Here is a 6535-nt window from a genome sequence, read left to right as displayed (position 1 = left end):
TCAGCAAGACAGAAACCACATTTTCTGCAGCAGTGGGAATGCTGAAGCTTTCTTGCAATTTCCAAAAGCACAGAATTGTCATCTGTGTTCTGAGGCTCTTCCTGTTCCTGTGTGTCTCGAAGGCTGAATTCTCCGTGCTCAGCTGTGTTGTGTCTCAGGCATGGCTGAGCATATGCGTTGTGTTTTCCCCTCTGCATCTCCACTTTCCCAGCACGAGGGGCTGCAGCACCACAGTGCCTTGGCACTGCCTTCTGCTGGGAAGGTGATTAACTGTATCTGTAGATAATATCTCAGAAAGCAAACAAAAACTCAAAAGAAAGGAAGAAAAATCATTTTCTCTGGAAAACAATATGAATTTTTCATTAAAAGCTGCACTCAGGCTGTCTGCTGAGTGCTAAGAGGTTATCCTGGCTGGAAAACACCCTGTGAATCTCTTCTGTCTCTTTTGACATCTTCAGCTTAAAAACTTCTCTATTCTTTTCCAGCAGTTTTTCTTCAGCATCACCTTTTCTGGCAGCCAGACCAGAGAGCAGGTAGCAACTTGGCAACTCTCCAGACGTGATTCCCATTGGTCCTGCTCTGCCAGACTCCCAGGTGGAGATGGCAGTGGGACATGGAGCCAATCCTGGGCACTCACACACCCAAAACCACACCAGGATGCTTGTGTGGCTTGAGTTACACCTCATTTACCAGTCACTGCAAAACAGCTCTCAGCTGGATTGGGCTGGCAAGGAGAACAGGGAAAAGAGAGGTCACTGAACTGAATTATCACCTCCCATGGCAGGTGTGGAGGATCACAGCCTGGTTTAGGTTGAGACACCATAAAACTCATCTCCTTCCATCCCATGCCATGGCAGGGACACCTTCCACTGTCCCAGGCTGCTCCAAACCCTGTCCAGCCTGGCCTTGGACACTGCCAGGGATCCAGGGGCACCACAGCTGCCTCCCCACCCTCACAGGGAACAATTCCTTCCCAACATCCCATCCATCCCTGCCCTCTGGCAATGGGAAGCTTTCCCCTTGTCCTGTCCCTCCATCCCTTGGCCAAAGTCCCTTCAGTCCAGCAGCACAAGAGTTCCCCCTGCAGAGAAGGGGGGAAGGTAGAAAAACAGTAAGGGATCTACATGTCCAGCATTGCACAACCTACCAACTGATGCCCCATATATAAATACAGCATTAGCCATCATATCATACCCATAATCAGGAAATTCAGAAATTTCCATGGCTATTTAGCCTTGATTTTCCAGAATCAGCTGATCCACAGAGCAATCCTTCCCTGCTGAGCACAAACACACTCTGTGACTAAACTGCCCTCACAGCAGGCTGAAACTCTAGCAATGGTGTCATGCAAATGTCCTTAATCTTTTGCTATAAATTCAAAATTCTTTAAACCAAGGTCCATAAATCTCTGGAAATGAGTTGTTATGCTATAAAAAACCTACATGATTTTGTGAAGAAAACCCCTGAAAAGGGCAGTCTGAAGGACAGCTGATGACAGAGGCATCTGAACTGATGGAACCTGATTAAATTTGGCCTTGAGACAGAAACTGAGTGCAGTGCTGGATCTGCCAGAGCTCTGGGAGGGGACAGTCTGAGGGGATCAAAAGGCAGAGCAAATCTTGTCACAGCCCCTGTGAAGTGAAACCAATGAGTTTTACACAGCAGTGCTTAAGGGCTTTTATGTGTGTAAAATCTCAGTCAAAACACAGCCCTGATGTCTTCTTCTTCTTCATTTAGCTTACGTGATTCTGTTTTGGAAATATACATTGAAATAAAAGCAAAAAAAAAGCACAAGCAATGGTATAATATGGACCAGGTGGCCAGAAATCCCCGATGTGTAAATCATGAGTCAGTGTTTCCTTCTGCACTCAAAGAAAAATTGTCTTTGCTGGTCCATCCCTGCAGCCCCACTGGGTCTGTAGCTCTGCCTTTCCCCAGTGAAAATTAGCAGAATGAGGCATGACTCTGACAGACTTTCAGGCTTAATGATTAAATGCTTGAAAATACAGCAAATTAAATATATTTGAAGAAATAAGGCAAAAAAAAATCTTGAAGAAAAATTATCATTTCCCAAAGCATTAATATTAATACTGGAACTTCAAATGGAAGATCCTCCTCAAGGCTTGAAGCACGAAGCTGCTACAGCCCTGCAGCTGCTAGGAGAGGCTAAAGAGGGTGCAAATGGCCCCACTGGGAAGAGCAACTGTCTCAGCTGGATTTTGGAGGAACACCTGAAAGCACGTGTAATGTTATGACAAACACCTGAACACAGTTATAATTTACTCACAGCTAGGCAGCTGCATATACATGTACATTTTAGAGTGTTCAATCCCCCCATTGAAGGCCAGTGGCAAAGGCAGTTAATCCATGTGGGTTCAGAGGGAAGAAGAAATGGAGCTGATCCACTCAGGTCCTATTGCCTCTGTCCAAGGGGTTTATGATTTGGTGCAGCTGGTTTGGTGCAGCCCAACACCCCCTTATTCTATGTCATTTATAGAATCACAGAATCCCAGCCTGGTTTGGGTTGGAAGAGACCTTCAATCCCATCCATCCCACCCCATCCATGGCAGGGACATCTCCCATGTCCCAGGCTGCTCCAAACCCCAATGTCCAACCTACCATGGACACTGCCAGGGACACAGGGGCACCACAGCCTCTCTGGGAATTCTATCCCAGGGCCTCAAACCCTCCCAGGGAACAAATCCTTCCCAATATCCCTGGAAGTCCTGTAAGTGCTGCTCAGAGCGAGGCTTTCTGGCTCACCCTCCTGGCAGATGTCCCTCCCCCTTCCAAAATTAGTGGCAGATTGCAAACATTTTGCAGTCTACTCTGCTCTAAATGCAGTGTTATAAACTGAAAGATAATGTCAAAAACCCACATTTCACAGGCTCTGCAAAGGCACAGGGCACCATGCTCAGAATTCATTCCTTCCCCTCTGTGTGTCCCTTGTCCTGTGGCAGGCAGGGACACTCCTGAGCCCTGCTGGTGTGTCTCTTGTCCCACAGGACCTGCCTGGGCAGCACGCAGAGGGAATGGAGCCTGATGGGAGCAGCACATCTCAGCCCAAAATGCCCAGAAATTCGGGGTATGAGGTGGGGAATCACCCAGGGGTGCTGAGGCCAGGGAGGTGTGGCAGAGGCACTGCCCAGGGCTTTGCCCCCACAGAGCCCTGCCCAGGCACAGCCCGTGTGCTGAAGCAGCAAGCCCAGCCTGTGAACACACCCCATAAACATTCCTGTTTGTGCCATCAGATGGGTGACGTGGCACTGTTTGGGTTTGGCTTCCAAAGCCAGTGACACCCCCTGCATTCCCTTGGCAACTGAGGCGCCACAGAGAAACTCCTTCCACATTTAACAACTTTCAATGTGTTGACACACATCAAATCCTGATCTGGGGTGGGTTTAAGTGACACATGTCATCTGACTGGAGGGTTTATGTGTTTGCCAGTGTGAACACAAAAAGGCTCAGCATGTCTGAGGAGAAGCAGAAATCAGATCTGTGACAACAAAATTTGCTTGCAGATAATTAATCACATTTGTAAATAAGTGAGGCCATATTTGCATCCCTTTTGTTTCTTCTTCTTATGATCCACAGGTCAACTCTTGCTGTGAAAATATTAACAGCAAGCAGATTTGCCAGTCACATGCCCCAGTACCGACTGAAGATGTATTTTGGTGCTCAGACAGACGTGTTTATGCTAGAAGGACTCCCAGCCCAGCACTAGGGGCTCCTGGTGAGCAGAGCAGGCCAAGGGTCTGCATGAGGGTCAGGCTGCAGAGCCAGAGCCATAAATAACCACAGCAAGCTGTTTGCTGCACTCAGGAACCAGCCAAGCTCTTCAAATAAATACTTAGGAGCCTTAAGCTGCAGGAGGGTAGATTTAGATGGCATACTGGGAAGGAATTGTTCCCTGGGAGGGTTTGAGGCCCTGGCACAGGGTGCTCAGAGAAGCTGTGGTGCCCCTGGATCCCTGGCAGTGTCCAAGGCCAGGCTGGACACTGGAGCAGCCTGGGACAGTGGAAGGTGTCCCTGCCATGGCAGGGGTGGGATGGATGGGATTTAAGGTCCTTCCCAACCCAACACAACCCAACCCAATTGGGATTCTGTGATTCTGTGATTCTGTGATTCTGTGATTCTGTGATTCTGTGACTCTGTGATTCAGACACACCTGGATGTTTGTCTCTGGTTTCCCACAGGACATTACATTTTCCTGGCAACACTTGCCTTGCAGTGCCCAGAACTTCATGGCTGCAGCTGTGGCCAAAGGATGGGGGAGAAAAAGGGGAGACCTGTGCACTAGAAGAGTCCTGGGAATTAATATTCCCAGCATCCCAAGCATCCCTCACTGCCCCCAGTGCAAGGATGGTGCTGCAGCTTTAGTGTGTCCAGCCTGACACGCAAAGGGTGTGTATGCAGGTGGGGAAACCCATTTCCAAATTCTTGAAGCAATTTCTGAGTCAGAGAGATGTTCTCTGTGTAGGTGCTTTATACCAAGGATACAACCTCTTCCTTGAATCCAGCTAATGAACCCTGGCTCAAAAGCCAATATCTGTTTTCCCAAGAACTATTGATTGCAACTTGAGTATAATTCTTCCATATAGTTTCTTGTTAAAAAAAAAATAAAATAAAAAGCAAGCAAGCTATTTAAGTGCCTATCAACAAAAGATGCAATTTTAGTTAAGTCTCTTTGGGCTCTTATATGTGTTTCCATGATGAGAGGGAGAAAGAATTACAGGACAGATAAGAACACTCAAATCTTGTCATCTCACGCGTTACACAGTGGGCTTTTTCTCACTTACACAACCTCCAGGAAGCACTGGGATTCAGTCGCTCGGGAAAGCTGGATTTGGAGGCACAAATACACGAGGTTACACAAATAACGAGGTTAACCTCGTTCCCAACATATCTGATTGAGTTTCAAGAGGGAGCAGCAAACTGCTGTGACGCACAGAGGAGGGACAGAGAAACAACCACTCAGACAACCCGTGGGATCAAACATCCCTAACTTCATGTGCTCCAGAGAACATCCCAGCCCATTCCTTGCCACCCCATGGAGATCACGGCATGTGTGGAGGAGTGCCAATCCGTGCTTTTAACATTCACAACACACCAACGTTTTCCATAAACCTGTTGAGAGCACACTGAAGTTGCATTCTCCCCATACTTGTTTGGAAACAGACTTGATACTTATTACACATTTTCCTGCCTTCCAAAGGCACAGAAGGCGCTCTGCAGCCGGGGGGTTGTGCACACCAATGTTTACGCCGTTGATTAATGAGATGAATTTTCTATGTGTGATGCTTTCAGGAGCGTCTGCACAGGGCTGTGTGATTCTCTCATTTGTGAAGCTTCTGCAAGTGGCAGAAGGGAGCTGAGGAGAGCAGGGAGGTGTGGGGCTTTGGGGAAGAGAGGTGATCCGAGCAGCTCTGCAGAGCAAAACCCCATCCAGGTAAAATATCAGAGATTCAAATTCCTACAGCAGATTCAGAGGCACTGAGGTCACCCAAGCACTGCTGTGCTGCTTTGGGGTGTTTTATGGCAGTGCAGAAGAGCCATTCGTGTGCCTCTCACCCCACAGAGCCTTGGGTCCAGCAGACCCCTGAGAGCAGCTCCTCAGTGTGGGAACAGCTCCTCTCTTGGCTTCCAAGAGCTCTCCATGGACAGAGCTGCCCCAAACACTGACATAGCCATGGATGTGACTATTGTCAGACCACGGGAGGCACACCAGGAGTGACACCAGGCTCTGTGGGGCTGGGCTGACAGGACCAGGCTCCCTGGAAAAGGGCTGTTCTGCCTCCCCTCGGGGCTCTCCTGCAGCCATCACTGTCTCCTGCCCAAACCTGTCCCCTCCCACCTCCTCAAGGTGTCCAACACCTCTGCTCTGCCTGGCCTCGAGTCTGTGGTGAGCACAGCAGGCACAGGGCAGGATGTGATCCCCAGGGAAACCTCCAACAGCTCTCCTGCTCCTCTGAGACACACTGCCAGAGCCTGCAGGAGCAAAGGGCTTGCTGAAATTCTACTATTTGGGTTTATGCAAACTGAAAGAATGATGGAAATTGAAAAACAACCTGAATTTGACCCTGGAGTTCCTGGGATTTGCATTAAAATCCTCCCCTCCCCTTGCTCTTGATTCCCAGGCTGCTCCAAGCACATGCTGTGCTACAGCATGGCAGCAGAGTTTTCTGTTCATTTTTTGTTGCATGTTTTGCAGAAATGTGTTTCTGCAGGATTCAGCTTACAAGCCAGACTTTGGCAAGATCATTCCTATATTTCTTTCACATCTCCACGGATCTGAGGTAAATAATTCTGACCTGTTTAATTCTTAATCCAGTGTTTTGTAAGAGAAGCCATTTGACCTCATCGGCTTTTGAGTGTCAGAATGATGGGAAGTAGAAAATTACAGAAAACTTTCCTTGCTACTTTCTGTGACCATCAGTCAGAAAGAGCAGAAGGTGATGTGCTAAGACACCCTGGCTCAGGCTGAGATTTAATTGCCCTCTTGTACTTTCCCTGGGAAAGCAGTCTTGCACAGGCA

General features: G+C 48.3%; 1 long non-coding RNA gene across 1 annotated transcript; it reads right to left on the bottom strand.

Annotated features, from left to right (window-relative positions):
• Positions 1-332: 332 nt before the first annotated feature.
• LOC146433581 (uncharacterized) lies at positions 333-5044 on the bottom strand. Its single transcript, XR_014853595.1, has 3 exons — positions 4800-5044; positions 821-1081; positions 333-724 (listed from the first exon to the last, which is right to left on the bottom strand). It is a non-coding gene; the product is annotated as an uncharacterized LOC146433581 (long non-coding RNA).
• Positions 5045-6535: the final 1491 nt, after the last annotated feature.

This window comes from Lichenostomus cassidix, chromosome 8 (assembly GCF_008360975.1).
Source record: "Lichenostomus cassidix isolate B80296 chromosome 8, HeHo_3.0, whole genome shotgun sequence".
Taxonomy (NCBI): Eukaryota; Metazoa; Chordata; class Aves; order Passeriformes; family Meliphagidae; genus Lichenostomus; species Lichenostomus cassidix.
This window is presented reverse-complemented; position numbering and strand designations above follow the sequence as displayed.